Genomic DNA, 18912 nt, shown 5'->3' with positions numbered 1-18912 from the left:
AAACTATGCATGGTGCTAGATCGTTTTTTTATTTACACTCATGAAAAAATATTAATGTGCCATTTTCTTTTGCTATCTCTGCATGGGTTTGGTCTCGGAGTAATGTTAGTCTCGTCGAATGAATTGGGAAGTACTGCTTCCTCTTCAGTTTTATGGAAGAGTTTATTAAGAATTGTTATTATTTTTTTCTTTAATTGTCTAGTAGATTTGAAGCCGTCTGGGTCCAGGGTTTTCTTTTCTTTTTTAATGTTTATTTATTTTTTGGAGAGAGAGAGAGAGAGAGAGAGAGAGAGAGAGAGAGAGAAAGCATGAGCAGGGAAGGGGCAGAGAGAGCGGGAGGCACAGAATCCAAAGCAGGCTCCGGGCTCTGAGCTCTCAGCACAGAGCCCGATGAGGGGCTTGAACCCATGAGCCGTGAGATCGTGACCTGATCCAAAGCTGGGTGCTTAACCGACAGAGTCCCAGGTGCCCCTGGGTCTAGAGTTTTCTTTATTGGGTGGGGATTAACTACAGTTTCAATTCCTTTCATAGTTATGGGGTTATTCAGTCTATCTGTTTCTTTTGGATGATCTCCAATTGTCTGTGTCTTTCAAGCAATTTTTTTCATTTAATTTGTTTAATTTACTGCCATAAAATTGTTCATAATATTCCCTTATTATCTGTGGGATCTGTAGTGATATTGCCTCTCTCATTCTAGATATTGGTAATTTGTGTCTTTCTTTTTTTCTTAATCCGTCTGGCTAGTTTTATTAATCTTGTTGATCTTCTCAAAGAACTAGATTTTCATTGATTTTTTTTGGTTTTCTAGTACAATGATTTAGGTTCTTATCTTTATTTTCTTTCTTATGTTTACTTTGGGTTTAGCTTGTTCAACTTTTTCTAGTTTCTTAAGGTGTAGGCTGAGGTCATTGATTGTAGTCCTTTCTTCTGTTCTTTTCTATTCTTTTTTTAAAGTTTATTTTGAGAGAGAGAGAGAGAGAGGGAATAGACCTGCATGAGTGGGGGAGGGGCAGAGAGAGAGGGAAAGAGAGAATCCCAAGCAGGCTCTGTGCTGTCAGTGCAGAGCCCAATGTGGGGCTTGATCTCAAGGAACCATGAGATCGTGACCTGAGCTGATATCAAGAGTTGGACACTGAACTGACTGAGCCATCCAGGTGCCCCTTTTTTCTTTTCTAATGTGAGAGTTTCATGCTATCAATTTCCCTGTAAGCACTACTTTAGCTGCATCCCACAGATAGAGTGCAATGTAGAATAAGACCAAAACTAAACAAAAGTGAAGAAATGTTATCTTTGAAAATCCTCGGGAAGACTAAAAGAAAAATTGTTTTTCCTATACCCCGCTCACAACACTTCATATAAAGGAAAACCTTATTTCCTCTTCCCACAGAATACTTTTCACACCAAATGTGTGGGGGTTTTCCCCACACCAGCCAATTCTCCAGTACTCTCCAGACACCAGTCCGGTGTCCTACAATCCAACTCTGACACTATCTACCTGGAGTGAGCACAGACCCCACAGGTGAAGTGCTCAGTCTATTGGATTGCTCCCACTTCAAGCACCAACTGCAAATTGGGTTCAATAATTTGCTAGAACAACTCACAAAACTTTGGAAAATGAATTAGTTACTAGATTACTGGTTCATTATAAAAGGATACAACTCAGGAACAGCCAGATGGAAGAGACGCATGGGGCAAGGTAGGGGGAAAGGGTGTGGAGAAGCCACGCCCTCTTGGGGTGCGCCATCCTCCGGGCAACTCAATGTATTCACCAATGGAAGCTCTCCGAACCCTTTTGGTTAGGGTTTTTATGGAGTCTGTCTTACACAGGCATGATTCATTAGATTGTTGGCTCTTGGTGATTGAACTCAATCTCCGGCCGTCTCCTTCCAAAAGTTGAAATGTGAAGAACAGAGAGGTACGGTACGTGGAAGGTTGGGCAAAAAGTTCCAACCTTCTGATCCGGGGAATCATGGTTGGTTCCCTGGCAACCATCACCCCACCCTCAGAGGCTTTCCAAAAGTCACCTCATTACCATAAACTCAGGTGTGGGCAAAAGGGGTTTGTCATGAATAACGAAAGACGCTCCTTTCAGCTTTATCCTGCCTGTGCTATTTCAGAACCTGCGAACAAAAACCCAACGTTATAGCAAAAGGTACTTTCTTCAATCTTATCACTTAGGAAATTACAAGGGTTTTAGAGCTGTGGCCAGAAGTCGGGAGGAAGACCAAATATCTATATTCTTATTATGTCACACTATCGCAGAAGACAAACAGAACAATTTGTTGGTAAATACAACGTCGTCATTCAGGACCTTCGAGGATGGTTGTGTGGCCGTGGGGCTACTGGATGGAGGCTGAGATACAGCCCGAACTCTGCTCATCGAACGCAATGCCAACCATGGCTCCTTAGAAAAAATACGTTTTCTAACTGGCCGGAAGTTGCCCTAAGGATGCTCCATCAATGTTTTCCTTTTCCTTCGCTATTGGAACAGATTTTTTTTTTTTAATTTTGCTTAAAACTTGCTTTCATTTTGCAAAATTTGCTTTCATTTTGCGAAGTAATCGGCTTGCTCTGAGTAGCCATGTGGGACAAAATTAAAGAGGCATCTTTATGCTGACGTGTTCTTATCCTATGAGGCTGGATAAGAGTCTTCGCTCTGTTAAATATAAATATTTCCTTCTGCTCTGTTGCCTTTTAAATTGGTTTATTGTGTCTCACTGTCTTCCTTTATTGCTATGATTTTATGTTTTACTTACGAGGGCTCTCCCTCCTCCAAAGGAATAAAAACATTCTTCTATGTTTTTCCTAGTGTTTGTAGAGTTTTATTTTATACATTTCGATATTTAAGCCATCTGGAATTTGTTTCTTCTATATGGTACGGATAGTTGAACTTTATTTCTTTCCGAGGTATAACCAACTTTCCCAGCACCATTTGTTGAATAACCTATCCTTTCTCAACTGATTCGAAATACTGCTTTTATTATGTAGTAGATCCCTATACGCACATGAGTTTGTTTAGACTATTTCGTTTCATTCATTTGCCTACTTCTGCACCTGCATCCCATCTTAAATAAAATCATTTCCATCTCATTGGCCGCGAGCGTACTATAAAGGCACGTACCCGAGTTGTGTCTTTCCGCATCGTCGGCTTTATTCAGTCATGAAGCAAGGTTAACATAATTGTCAAGCAGGCTCACGATTCCAAACTCAATGACATCTCACTGCGCATTTACCTTGCCTTCCTACACGTCACGCAAAACAAAGCACAAGACAAAGTCACGCAACGAACAAGATACAATGAGGGGTAAAAAGGTAACCAACAAACGCAAAGTCAGTCGGTGAGTGCGCCCTTGTGATGAGGCCTCGTTCGTGCCTGCAGCTTATCACGTTCAAGCAGTGCAGGACCTCTGTTATGTTTAGAGATTAGTCAGGCAGAGGCCTCATGGCAGTTGCCTTCTCCTTCTTCTTCTTCTTCTCCTTCTTCTTTTTTTTAAGTAGGCTTTGCGCCCAGCGCAGGATCCCGAGATCAAGACCTAAGCTGAGATCAAGAGTTGGTCGCTTAACTGACTGAGCCACCCAGGTGCCCCATGCGAGTGACCTTTTTAGGTGGTCAGGCCTGGGAGTGTCAGTGGCTGACGAGTCTGACAGTTGGCTCCAAAATCCTTCCTTTTAATTTACTTTTTTAATTATTTTTTTAATGTTTGTTTATTTTTGAAAGAGCGAGAGAGAGAGAGAGCGAGTGGGGGAGGGGCAGAGAGAGAGGGAGGCACAGAATCGAAACAGGTTCCGGGCTCTGAGCTGTCAGCACCAGATCCTGGTGCGGGGCTCGAACTCCTGAACTGCAAGATCATGACCTGAGCTGAAGTTGGACGCTTAACCGACTGAGCCAGCCAGGCGCCCCCAAATCCTTCCTTTTTAAAGTGCTTTAATCAGTCTTCGGACTTAACAGGACCCCTTTGGTTCTAGTGATTATCAGCTTCTGGTTTTCCCAGGTTCACATGGCCTTGCTGATGATCAGTTCTTAGCATTGCCAGTCTGTGCTGGTTTGGGTGATATCTGGTCTTGGCTGCAATGCCCTTGGCTGTTGGCGTCACTGCTTCACGTGAGTGACTCTGTCTTGCTCTGTACCCTGTTGCTTCCGTGTATGTTTTGATCTCTGGAAGGGTGAGACTTGATTCTTCTGTTTCAAATATAGTTTGGTGTGTCATATTTTATTTTCTATGGGAACTTGGGATCATTTTCTCCAGTTAAAATAAAACTATTACGGGGCGCCTGGGTGGCTCAGTCCGTTGAGCATCTGACTTCAGCTCCGGTCACGATCTCATGGTTTGTGAGTTCGAGCCCCGCGTCGGGCTCTGTGCTGACAGCTCAGAGCCGGGAGCCTGCTTTGGATTCCGTGTCTCCCTCTCTCTCTGCCCCACCCCTGCTTGTGCTCTGTCTCTCAAAGAATGAATAAACGTTAAAAAAAAATTCAAATGCCACTATTACGAATACTGTATTGATTTATAGTTCAACTTGAGGAGAATGGGCATCTTAACAACAGTAGTCTCTTTATCCAGAAACATGGTAGGGCTGTACATTTATTCAGGTCCTATATTCTGTCCTTCATATAATAAGCATTTCAGATACATTGTGACATTTTGACTTTTTGCAACAACCCCCTGAGGTGAGTGATGCTATTCTCATTTTAAATACGAGGAACCAAAGGCTCAGATAGTTTTTGTAATTTTTCTGAGGCCACATACTACCAGAAGCAAGCTCTATCAGAAACCAGTACCTTTTCCACTGTACCTTGTTATCAGCCATGCGTCCTTCACATTACAAATATTAATCAGACACTTTCCTGAATATTGATTTTGACCTGGGGAGAAAGAAGAGAACGTGACCTCGTTCGAGACTTGGGGAGAAAAGAAGATATATAATTGATGGGGTCAAAAGAACATTTATTATTATGGCTTCCTCTTTCCCTTTTCAGAAATAACTCAGATCCCACTTGGGAAGTCAAAGCAGGGAGAAATGTCATCCTCTTACTTTCCGACACCTTGTGGATGAGCATGTCATCTAGGCTGAACCGTAGGCGGCCATCTGGACGCTTCCATCTGCAGGGAGTGGGGGTTGGGTGGCGCTCACTGAGGAGCCGGTGCTGGGCAGCAGTAGAAATAGAGTATTCATGTCACCAGGATAATGGGTGAGCCCTGGGTACTGCCCAAGTCTGGATCCCCAGTCTCCTCATATTATGGCAGCCGCTGTTAGCCTTTCAGTGACATTCCTCGTCCCTATGTCAATTACCGTTGTTCCTGTTGCTTGCAACTAAGAGCCTTGACTAGTATAGACATTGGTGTCTGGAAAGGCACGGGCCACAGACCCTCAGGGCCATGGGGAGACTGGGATTGGTTGGTTTCCTGGCCTGGCTGGGGCCAAAGCTGGTGAGAAGCCAGCTGGCGGTAAGGGATGGGTGTCTGAAACAGCTAATGAAAGTATCCCCTGTGGTCCCTGGTAATAGAATGCTGTGATGTCATCTGGAATTCACTTCATAACACTTTGGCTTTAAGACATATAATACAGAGGCGTGTGATTTCGTTTTAAGCCCCGGTATCCTGGGGGCATCAGCTAACTTTTGAAATACCCCACTCAGAAATGCACCCTCCTGGGGTTAGTTAACTTTGGAAGAATTTAGTGAAGAGCCTTACTCCAAAAAATTATGCGCTTTCCCTCCACTGATTTCCAAGGCCACACTTACCAGGTAGTAAATGACTTTATTTTTGTGCATCTATTACAATCCTCTGTATTTTACTTTATTGGTGTATTCATTTGCTTTTGTACCAATACTACAGTTCTGTTTTTGTTTTTTTTTTTAATGACTAGTGGTTTTTTTTGTTTTTTTTTTTTAATTTTTTTTTTTTAATGTTTATTTATTTTTTTTTTTTGAGACAGAGAGAGACAGGGCATGAACAGGGGAGGGGCAGAGAGAGAGGGAGACACAGAATCTGAAACAGGCTCCAGGCTCTGAACGGTCAGCACAGAGCCCGACGCGGGGCTCGAACTCACCACGAGATCGTGACCTGAGCCGAAGTCGGACGCTTAACCGACTGAGCTCCCCAGATGCCCCAGAAATCTGATTCTGTTACTTAACTCATTAGCTGTCATTCCCAACTTTGTGCCAATTACTTCTCCAAATAAGGCATAGCTTCAGTGTTCTCATTCAAGGAACTAACAAATCATTGACTAGAAAATAGTTCAATATGATGCATTTTAACTTACCCCTAAACACCTTCTTCGACAGTAAGGTTAGCCTATTAATCACCTATTGTTAGATACCGGTGTTGACCCAGTCAATCTTCTTTTCTCCTGTAAGCTATTCCATAGCCTCTACTCAACCCAATCCAATTAAATTTATTTCTCGGGGCGCCTGGGTGGCTCAGTCGGTTGAGCGTCCGACTTCGGCTCGGGTCACGATCTCGTGGTCCGTGGGTTCGAGCCCTGCGTCGGGCTCTGGGCTGACGGCTCGGAGCCTGGAGCCTGCTTCGGATTCTGTGTCTCCCTCTCTCTCTGCCCCTCCCCGCTCACGCCCTGTCTCTCTCTGTCTCAAAAATAAAATAAAACATTAAAAAAAATTAAAAAAAAAAAAGATTTCTCGTGAGCCTCCAGATGCCAAGATACATAGTCGGCAGCAGAAAGTTTACCAGATACCTTGTTGTCGTGGAGGTTCGTCAGGCATTCCTGGACTTAACAATTGAGTAACTTCTCTAAAAAAGGGAAATGGGGCTGGTGTGGCGTGAATTGTTGTTAGTGGATTTACATCGTCTTGTAGTGGATCAGCTGGCTGCTCTGCCAGAGGAGGGGGGTGGCGACGGGCCAAGGGATTAAGCAACGACAAAACCAGGGGTGGGCAAGTGGGGTGGAACTGAGAAGTTATTGCCTAAGCATGCACAAGAGGGGCTAAACCAGAAGTTCATAAGCATGGTGAACTCATCGCAGGGAAATTAGGTCAGAGGGTAGGGGCAGAAATGAAAAAGTCTACAAAAACTTACAGTCTAGCCTTACAGGCTAGCTGTGGGAAAGAGGCGTAAAAGTAAACAAGCAGAAAGTTCCAAGGAGATGAAGAAAAAGTATTTTTCCCAGTTCCTCCCCCTAAGTATGAGTAAAACCCCAATCGTCATATATTAAACAAGCATAGGGAAACTCTGAAAGGTGGAGAGAAGACAGCGGGCCAGCCTGAGACCTTCGAACTTGCAAGGAATAATACAGCGGAGAGTTCTCTGGCTTTTCTTTGTGTCTCCTATGTCCCCGGGTGCTGAGGAAGCTAGAAACCTGGAAATGACAACAGATGCAGACAAAAAATAGCTCCAACAAAAGCTGGCTCTCTCGAGCCAAAGGACTGGAAAGACAAAAAAACGTTTAGACACTTAAATGCTCGACTCCAGCCAAACACCACAGAAAAGGCTGTGGTCTCAACCCCAGCCATACCCTCCAAGGCCAGTGGGGACCATACACGTTCACCCTCCACAGGTTGTAACAAGACTGGCCAAACCTCTCACCTCTTCCCATAGCGGTATGGTGACAGAGAAGGTCAGGTAGAAAGCAGGGGCTTCCACGACCACCACGTGGTAATGAAGTTCACCCCCTCCTCCCTGCAGGGTCGATGGAGACTATGTGAAAAGCCTGGACTTCAGCTCCCACCCAGCAGTGAAAAAGCACACCTCCCACTCCCCGCTGGGGTGGTGTCAGAGGAAAGCTAGTGGGAAGGCAGTACGTTTACCACCATCCATCACTAACAAGGTCCAGCGATAATGTGATGTCAGTGGGAGAACAGTAATGAGGCACGCCCACCCCTCCCATCTAGAATAGTATTAGCAGAAACCTAGTAGGAACTCCCAGTTCCACCTAGCAGTATAAGAGTCCTCCTTCCCCCTTGCGTGTCAATGGAGACCAACCAAGTGAAAAATTTAGATTTCTACCTTGTCAGTAGATCTTACCTTTAGATCTTACCTTGTCAGTAACAAGGCAGCCCTCTTTCCTACCAGAGCAGTGTCAAAGGAAGACAGCGAACACACATGGTTGAAATAAGATTCAGCGTCTGATACTATGCGACTTAAAATGTCCAGCTTTCAATAGGCAGTCCCTTGTACCACAAAGCAGTAAAATCTCGGCTTGAATGAAAAGAAGATAGTCAATAGCTTCCAACACCAAAATGGCAGTGATGTTAGAAATACAAATATTTACAAGCAGCCATCATATACAGGCTTCAATAAGCAATGATGAACACACTCGAAGCGTATGAATAAGTCAAATAACTCAGGAAAGAAACAGAAGATACAGAGAAGAACCACAAGGAAATTTTAGAACTGAGAAATACAACAACAATGAAATCTTGCTGGGAGGGCTCAACAGCATAATGGAAGGAACAAGGCAGTTCGGGGGTGGGGGGCTCAGTGCATCTGAAGAATTAACAATAGAAATAACCTATACTGAACAACAAAAAGAAAAAAATATTTAGAAAAAAAGAAAAAAGAACCAAGCTTCGGGAACCTGTGGGGGGGGGGGGGGGGAAAGAAAAGAAAAGAAAAGAAAAGAAATCTAACATTCATGTCATCAGAGTCCCAAAAGGAGAGGACAAAGGATGAGGCTGAAAAAGTACTCAAAGACATAATGGGTGAAAGCTTTATAAACTTGGCAAGAGGCCTAGTTTGAAACCCACAGATTCAGGAAGCTGAGAAAATTGAAAACAAGATAAACTCCCCCAAGTCCACACTAAACCACATTATTGTCAAACTTCTGAAAATTAAAGACAACGAAAATATCTTGAAAACAGCTGTGAGAATTATTAACCTATAAGAGGCAAACAATTAGAATGATAGTGAAGTTTTCATCAGAAATCAGAAAAGCCCAAGTTAGTGGCACGACATTTTCAAGTGCTAAACACACATGCCCACACACACCACCACCACCACCCCCACCACCACCACCACCAACAACAACTATTACTCCAGGATTCTATACCCAGTGGAAATAGCCTTGAGGTGTGAAGGAAAAATCAAGACATTATCAGATGAGAGTAAAGAGAGATTCTGTTACCAGAAAACCACCTAAACAGAAAGGAAATAATAAAATAAATCTTAGAATGTCAAAAAGGGCAAGAACAATGAAGAGTAAAAATATGGGTAAAAGAAATACATTTTCCTTTCGATCTTGAGTTTCCTAAATGTTTGATGCTTGCAGCAGAAATTGAACCACTGTTTGATGTGGCTTGAAATAATATGGAGAGGAAATATTTAAGACAATTTAAATATAAATGGGGAAGGATAAAGGGAAGTAAAAGGAAGTTTCTACATGTCATTTAAATTGCTGAAATGTCAGTACCAGTAAACTCTGCTGTTATGCATATAACGGGTAATAACTAGAATGACTACCGAAAAAAAAAAAAAGAAACTATACAAAAAGAGATCTCTTTGGGGCGCCTGGGTGGCTCAGCTGGGCGTCCGACTTGAGCTCAGGTCATGATTTTACGGTTTGTGGGTTTGAGTCCCACGTCGGGCTCTGGGATGACAGCTCAGAGCCTGGAGCCTGCATCAGATTCTGTGTCTGCCTCTCTCTGCCCCACCCCCACTTGCACTCTGTCTCTCTGTCTCTCAAAAATGAATAAACGTGAAAAAAAAAAAAAAGAGATCTCATCAGAAACGCTATGGCTAAATCAAAATGGAATTCTAAAAAAAAAAAAAATGTACAAATGTCTCACAGAAAGGCAGATTAAAAAATAGAGAAATGACAAAGAGGAAAATCCAGAAAATAAAAATAAATGGTAGGTGTAACACGTTAATAATTACATTAAATGTAAATGGTGTAAACACACCTATTAAAACACAACGATAGGCATGTTTTAAAAAAATATGATCCAACTATCTGCTCTCATAAGAATCTCACTTTAAATACAACAACACATGTATATTGAAAGCAAAAGGACAGGAATGTATATATGGTGCAAACATTAGCCAAAAGAAACAATAATGGCTATCTTAATATCGGTCAAAGCAGAGTTCAGAGAAAGAAAATTAACCAGGACAGAGGAGGACGTTAACAGACCAAGAGGGACAGAGAGGACAGAATGATAAAAGGGACACTACACCAAGAAAACACAGAAATCCTGAATGTGTATGTGCTAAATCAGAGCCACAAAATAAGTGAAGCGAAGACTGATAGCACTGAAAGGAGAAATAGATCAATTCACAGTTATAGGTGGAGATTTCAACATCCTTCTTTCAACACTTGATAGAGCAACCAGACAGAAAATCAGCAAGTTTATGGAAGAACGTAATAACGCTACTCACTACTAGGAGATAATTGACATTTAGAGAACTGATGGGATACAATTTTTTTAAAGCATCGACACGACACATACGAAGGTAGACTATGTCCTAGGCCGTAAAGCAAACGTCGACAAATTTAAAAGAGTTGAAATAATGCAGAATGTGTTTTTCAGACCACAGTGGAATCAAAATAGGAAGATAACAGGAAAATCAACGAATATTTGGAAACTAAGCAATGTACTTCTACAAAATCCCTGCATCAAAAAGGAAGTCTCAAGGAAAATAAAAAATATACTGAGCTCAATGAAAAAGAAACACAACATATCAAAATCTGTGGGACACTGCTAAAGGAGGGTCAAGAGAGAAATCTACAGCACTAAATGCTTATCTTAGAAAAGAGGAGAAATCTCGTATCACTTGTCTAAGCTTCCACTACAGGAAGCTACAGAAAGAAGAGCTAAGTAAACCCAAAGCAAGAAGAAACAAGAAAATAGTCGAAATAAGAGTAGAAATCAGAGAAATTGAAAAGAGAAACACAATAAAGAAAATCATTGAGACAAAAGCTAGTTCTTCTAAAAGATCAGTAACATTGACAGCCTCCAGTAAGACTAACAAAAAGCAAAAATAGCACAGAAGAGTCTACAAACATCAATTTCATAGCTTAAATAAAATGGACCAGTTCTTTCAAAAGCACAAACTATGACCACTCACCCAGGGTGAACGTGATAATTTGAATTTCCCTATAACTATTAAGGAAATCGAATGAATAATTTTAAAACTTCCCCAGAAAAGAAACTTCTGGGTCCATATGACTTCAGTGGAGAATTAAAACCAATTCTATGCATTCTCTGTCAAAAAATAGAAAGGGAGGGAACAGCTATAATCTTATATTGCCAGAATTACCTTTATACCCAAACCGGGAAAAAGTCAATACAATAAAACATAACTATGGACCAATATCTCTGATGATAATAGACGTAAAAAATCCTTAACAAAATATTAACAAATAGAATTCAGCAATATTTAAAAACAATTCTACATTTTCTAACCTGTTAACATAGTGGATTGCATTGATTGATTTTCAAAGATTAAGCCAGCCTTGCATCCCTGTGCAAGGCTGGCTTAATCTTTGAAAATCAATCAGTGCAATCCACTATGTTAACAGGTTAGAAAAAGAAAAAGCACATGACCCTATCAATAGATTCACAAAAGCATTTAACAAAATTCAACACGCATATGTGGAAAAAAATCTCAGAAAACCAGGAATAGGGTAAAACTTTCTCAACTAATGAAAGGCTGCTACAAAAGACCTACAGTTCGCATCATACTTAATGGTGGATAGCTTAATGCTTTTCCAATAAAGTCAGGAACAAAAGGCATTCTTGAGAATGCCCACTCATACCATTCCTATTCAGCATTGCACGATATCTTTTTACCCAGTGCAATAAAGCAAGAAAAGGAAATAAAAAATATACAGATCCAAAAGTAAGAAATAAACTGTCCCTATTTGCCGACGATTTGATTGTCTACTAGGAAATCTCAAGGAACCTATTAAAGAAACTCCTGGAAGTAATGAGTGAGTTCAGCAAGGTTGCAGGATACCGGATAAGCAAATAAATTTCAATTGTGTTTCTATATACTAACAACGGACATGTGGACACAAAAGTTAAAAGCACCATACCGTTTTACAGTTGTTCAAAAGTGAGATGTTCAGGTAGAAGTAACCAAACGTGTACAGGGTGTATATGCTGAAAACAAGAAGATGCTGATGAAAGAGATCAAAAAAAGATCTTTATAAATGAACTGGGTTCATGGATTAGAAGATTCAACATAGTAATGACCTCGATCAGCCCCAAAATGACTTACAGGGTTAATGCAATTCCTTTCGAAATCCCAGTCAGGTTATTTGTAGATATAAACAAGATTATCCTATACTTTATATGAAAAGATTAAGGAACTGGACTAACTGGGATGCTTTTGAAAATGAAAAATAAAGAGGGAGGAATCAGTCTCCTAGATTCAAGGCTAATTATACAGCTACAGTATTAATGCCGTATGGAATTAGCAGAAACATAGTCACATAGATAAATGACACAACAGAGAATCCAGGAATAGACCCCATAAATATGACCAACTAATTGTTGACGAAGGCATGAGAGCAATTCAATGGAGGAAGAACAAACTTTTCAAGAAATAATGCTCAGAAAGTCCAAAAATAAATAAATAAAAGACCTTCCTACCTTATGCAAAAATCAACTCAAAATGGATCATAGACTTAAATGTTAAACATAAAACAATGCGGCTTCTATTAAACACATCTTTGGGATCTAGGGTTAGGCAGAGTTCTTAGACTTGACACTGAAAGCATAATCCATAGAAGAAGAAAAACTCGGTAAATTGAACTTTATTGAAATTAAAAACTTTTGGTCTGCAAAAGACTCTCTTAAGGGGATGAAAAGTCAAGTTACAGGGTGGAGAAAATATTTGCAGCTCACGTACCTGACAAAGGACTAGCATCTAGAATATGCAAAGAATTCTCAAAAGTCAGTGGTAGAAAACCAAACAATCCAATTTGAAAAAGAACAGAAGTTGGGGCGCCTGGGTGGCTCAGTCCGTTGGGTGTCCGACCTCAGCTCAGGTCATGATCTCACAGCCCGTGAGTTCGAGCCCCGCGTCAGGCTCTGTGCTGACAGCTCAGAGCCTGGAGCCTGCTTTGGATTCTGTGTCTCCCTCTCTCTCTGCCCCTCCCCTGCTCATACTCTGTCTCTCTCTGTCTCAAAAATAAAATAAAAACATTTAAAAAAAGAAAAAAGAAAAAAGAACAGAAGGTATTAATGGACATTTCACCGAAGAGGATATTCAGATGGCAAAAAAAAAAAAAACAAACAGCACATGGAAAGATGTTCAATATTGCTTCCCATTAGGGAAATGCAAATTAAGTCACAATGAGCTATCATTAAATACCTATCAGATCGGCCCAAATCAAATGCTGGTGACACTACAGTAAAATGTCACAGCCATCCTGAAAAAAGTTTGGAAGTTTCTTAACAAAGAAACAAATAAAACCCAACAAAGGGTTGATGGAGGGGAGGTGGGGGGGGGGATGGGCTAAATGGGTGATGGGAATTAAAGAGGGCACTTGTTGGGATGAGCACTGGGTGTTGTATGTAAGTGATGAATCACTGGGTTTTACTCCTGAAACTATACTGCTCTGTGTGTTAACTAACTTGAATTACAAAAAAAATAAATTTAAAATAAAAAAATAGGTGGTTTTACTGCAAAAAAATAGAAACATAGGAGGAACTGCAAAGAGAATTAAGTATCGTATCTAGCTCCCAAAAACATCAGAGGAGAAAGAAACAAACTCTAAAGATGGGGAAGGGGATTTAAGAATGAGCTAAAAGGGAAAAGCTGGCGAACGGGAACAAAATAGGACGGCTGGAGTCAGTCTGATCATATCAATACTCATAAAAAAATGGCAAAAAGTAAATGGGTTGGCATCACTATCAAAAGACATAAATTAGGGTACCTGGGTGGCTCAGTTGGTTGAGCGTCTGACTCTTGACCTCAGTTCGGGTCTCGGTCTCAGGGTCGTGAGTTCCAGCCCCAAGCGGAGCTCCGTGCTGGGTGGGAAGCCTACTTAAAAAAAAAAAAAAAGAGTCATAAATTGTCAGGCACTGCTTACCCTGGAAAAAAAGTAACCAAAAGAAAAGAAAAAACGGGGGCGCCTGGGTGGCGCAGTCGGTTAAGCGTCCGACTTCAGCCAGGTCACGATCTCGCGGTCCGTGAGTTCGAGCCCCGCGTCGGGCTCTGGGCTGATGGCTCAGAGCCTGGAGCCTGTTTCCGATTCTGTGTCTCCCTCTCTCTCTGCCCATCCCCCGTTCATGCTCTGTCTCTCTCTGTCCCAAAAATAAATAAACGTTGAAAAAAAAAATTAAAAAAAAAAAAAAAAAAAAAGAAAAAAAAAAGAAAAGAAAAAACGCTGAGGTAGAAGATCAAAATAGAATTTAAGGCAAAATCATTAAGAAAAGAAGAACGCTAAATAATATTACAGGAATGACCCATTAAGAAAGCAATTTTCATTTTGTTGATATTATAGTTACAATGAGCAATGTAAAATTCACAATTATATAATTGATTAGAAGGTATTCTTCTAATTTTATTTTATAATTTTTATTACTTGATTTCTACACTGTAAAAATGATCTTATTATAATCATTGGGTGTAAGTATTATGAAGGATTAAATATTAACTTTTTATAAGTTTTATAAACAAAGTATCTTCCCATTTTTAAATGAGAAATGAGGTTGCTCCTATAGACATAAGCTTTTCTCATCATTTCTGCTTGAGGCTGCTGGACGCATTGCAGAGCAGGATTTTTGATGACAATAATTACAAATTCTTATCACCATCAGTGAGAAACTTTCTTCACTCGAGCAGGTAAGAAGAATGAAAGCAGGGGCGCCTGGGTGGCTCAATCGGTTGGGTGTTCGACTTCGGCTCAGGTCACGATCTCGCGGTCTGTGAGTTCGAGCCCCGCGTCGGGCTCCGTGCTGACAGCTAGGAGCCTGGAGCCTGCTTCGGATTCTGTGTCTCCCTCTCTCTCTATGCCCCTCCCCTGCCCACCCTCTGTCTCTCTCAAAACAATATTAAAAAAAAAAATGAAAGCAAAATGTTCACAACGATGCAAACTTTTGCAACAGCTGAAATTATACCTGAGGAATCTAGTCGTTCTTTGGCTTTCGTTAACAAATGTCATGTTGACGTTTCTTGTCATACTGAGATACACACAACTGTCAAAGGCAGCCAGATGCTTTATATTACGAGTTTAAAACCTGGTGCAACTCCGCTTTACGAATCATGCATTCGTTGTCAGAACAGTCACCCCTGCAGCCGGTTCGGATGCCACAAATAAGCAGATGGAGCCTGCCTGGCCCCCGACCTCTACCAACCAGAGGCCTTGGCTGTTCCCCATATCCTGGGCACCTGGACCATGAACAAGCTGTCCTGTAATTCCATAGACCCCCATGCCCTTGATGGGGAGCCAAGAGCTCTGCAGCTGGCTGGAGTCGTGGATGGCCCCCAGAGATGTCTCCTGGCGGGGGCCCAGCCCATGACCACAGAATGCAAAGGCTGCGCGGAGGTCGTGTTCTTGCTGCCCATGGGGGTTACCAGGCGAGCTTCCTGGTTGAGGGGCTGTCTGCCAGGAACCCCAGGGGAGATTGCTCATGATAAGGCCCCACCCATCTGTGTCCAGCACTGAAGAAATCCACGGGTTGAGACACATACACAGCCCATTCATGGTTCACCAGCTGGGGAGCTCTGAAGCTGAGAATATAACAGGGAACTTTGATAAAAGTTGACCACGTACAAGTTCATAATAGAGTTATTAGCAAATATGAACAAAATGGTATCGCACACACCGCATTCCCCGACTGCAGTTTATTAAATCAAAAACCATCTTGGGGCACCTGGGTGGCTCAGTCGGTTAAGCATCCGGCTTCGGCTCAGATCTCATGGCTTGTGAGTTCAAGTCCTGCCTCGGGCTCTGTGCTGACAACTCAGAGCCTGGAGTCTGCTTTAGATTCTGTCTCCCTCTCTCTCTGCCCCTCTCCCCCGCCTCTCTCTCTCAAAAATAAACAAACATTTTAAAAAAAATTTAAAGGGGGCACCTGGGTGGTTCAGCAGGTTGAGCGTCTGACTCTCGATTTTGGCTCAGGTCATGATCTCACGGTTCATGAGTTCAAGCCCCACATCGGGCTCTGTGCTGACAGTGCAGAACCTGCTTGGGATCCTCTCTCTCTCTCTCTCTCTCTCTCTCTCTCCTTCTCTGCCCCTCCTGCACTCTCTCTCTCTCAAATACACTTAAAACATTTTTTTAATCTTTATATAAATTCAAAAAACCACACAAAAGCATGTTTTTGGAACCCCCCAAATATGTTTCTAAATGCACCATGATTTAAAAATAAAAGCAGGACAAAAGTCACCAAGTAATAAGAGTTACATGGAAATGAAAGCAGCCATGAGGTCTCCAATTCTGAAATCCAAAAGATTCTGAAAACCGAAACTTGAGTTCATAATTCATCTGGTGGCAAATCTGACCTGAGGCTATTTGGTTTTAATTTTCCGACCTCTAGCAAGACAATGAAGTGGGGTGGGGGGGGGGGGGAGAAGAAAAGACACAAATTAGCAATATTAGCAACCACCACAAAATATATACCTACATAGAACAGAGAAAAACCATCATAAGACAATAACCTGGAGTGCTTTATGCCGATACATTTGGAAATATGGACAAAACGGATGGTTTCCTAGAAAATCATACCATTGCCAGAATTAACTCCTGAAAAATATAAAAACAGAATAAACTTTTTAAGAAACGGAATTATTAAAATATCCCCTCTACCCAGTGGATTTCCAGACTGATATATAAATGGTCAATAAACATGCAACTATGCTAAGTTTCCATCATAGTCAAGAAAATATAAACTGAAACAGTATTGGGCTGACATTTCCCACCCATCTGATTAGTAAAGATTAAAAATCCTCTTAAAAATTCTTTTTTGGTTTATTTGTTTTTTGAGAGAGAGAGAGGGAGAGAGAGGGAGAGAGAGAACCCCAAGTGGATTCCGTGCTGCCAGTGCAGAGCCCGGTGTGGGGATCAAACCCACAAACTGTGAAATCGTGACCTGAGCCAAAGTCACACGTCTCACTAACTGAGCCACCCAGGCGCCCCGGGACTGATGTTTTAATGGGGTCACTCTGGCAGCCGCATTGGGCATAGCCTGTTAAGGCACACAGAAGTGGAGAAACAAGTTAGGGGAAAGTAACAACGGAGGTGGGGCGAAGGAGTCAAATCCCGGATATAGCCACAGGACACATGACTGATATTAACTAAGCAGGTGCATAGCCTTGGCCTCACCCCCACGCACTGCCAATGGGGTAGGTGAGAGATTTTCCAACAGCAAACAGGTCGCCTCCCTTCAGTGTGTACTTGTGGGAAACCAATTTCTCCCGGGGCCAGCAGCCTTCCTTTCCTGTCCCTTGTGGAAGTGAGGAGGCCACTTTTTCTGTTTGCTTAATTTTTTTTTTTAATGTTTGTATTTGTTTTTGAGAGAGAGAGAGAGACACAGAGCACAAGCGAGGGAAGGGCACAGAGAGAGGGAGACACAGAATCCTAAACAGGTTCCAGGCTCTGAGCTGTCAGCACAGAGCCTGACGTGGGGCTCGAACTCATGAACCGTGAGATCATGACCTGAGCTGAAGTTGGGCACTTAACTGGCCGAGCCACCCAGGGGCCCCTGAGAAGGATTTCTAAGAGTGAAGTGGTCTGACCGTTCCGCATCACGTAGAGCTTGGAGGTATCTTGGAATGAGGTAAAAAAAAAAAAAAAAAAAAAAAAAAAGCAAATCCAGAGACCTTGAGAATATTAGTTGCAGAAATAAACAAGATGAAATTTAAAAATATCTTTTTTATTAATGCCTATTTATTTTTGAGAGACAGAGAGAAACACACACACACAGAGAGAGACAGAGTGCAAGCAGGGGTGGGGCACAGAGGGAGACACAGAATCTGAAGCAGGCTCCAGGCTCAGAGCTGTCAACACAAAGCCTGACGTGGGACTCAAACTCATGAACTGTGAGATCATGACCCGAGCCGAAGTCGGACGCTTAACCAATGGAGCCACCCAGGCACCCCAACAAAATGAAATTTTTAAAAATCATAATAATAGTAAGGAGAGTTTTGACTCCAGCTCCAGAAGTAGAAAAATGCTGCCATATAGTTGGTACCTCTTCCTGAGAGCAGATCTGGTCACTCACAATGTTCTATCACGTCCTGGCAGCAAGATGGTGAGTCTAAATGGCTGGTTGTATCTCCTAAGTTAGGGACTTTATATAGAAAACACAGGAATTATTTGAAAAGAACCCAAGTCATTTTTTTTTATTAAATAAATGAGGTGCCAGGTAGTTACAATAAACATATACATCAAGTTCCAGCATTGCTCAGGGCACAACCTGTGCAACTGTCCTTGCCCACCCCTTTTCCCGTCCTCTGCTAAAACCCAGAGGTGAGAGCAACCAAAGATGTCTTTGCTTCGGTTCAGTCTGCTTCCTCTTTTATCCTTGTTAAACTTTTTGGTTGTTTTTTGTTTGTTCACCTCTTTCTGCACCCCACACAGGCCACATTGAGCCACCCTAATTCAAGCTTGACTTGCTATTTCCTTTTACTGAGGCTGACACATTAACTGCTGAGAATATTTTTCTTTCTGCAGTTTCACAAAGGTCAGCCTGTAAAGCAGATCATTTTCACATCTCTCTCTGCAGTGTTTTAGCTATTTTCCTCTTGGATATTTTACAGATCCATTTAAATCGAAAAACTTCGGGGCTGCCGTTTTCTTTGGCTGTGGCTCTGCAAAATGCCTCCTTCTCTCCTTCCCTTTCTCATCAAAGCCTTATGAATATTCTAATCTTGAGGTCGCCCTGGGTTTAGGCTCGCCCGTGGATCTTGTGCATGAAAAGCCCTTAATAATTATAATGGTGGGATCTAAGGCTTGAGAGTGGATGTCGGTTGACAATTCTGGTCGGGGATTCCACATAATGACACGGTA

The sequence above is a fragment of the Prionailurus viverrinus genome, chromosome A2 (assembly GCF_022837055.1).
Source record: "Prionailurus viverrinus isolate Anna chromosome A2, UM_Priviv_1.0, whole genome shotgun sequence".
Lineage (NCBI taxonomy): Eukaryota > Metazoa > Chordata > Mammalia > Carnivora > Felidae > Prionailurus > Prionailurus viverrinus.
The sequence above is the reverse complement of the archived record's forward strand: the minus strand, read 5'-3'. Positions refer to the sequence as shown.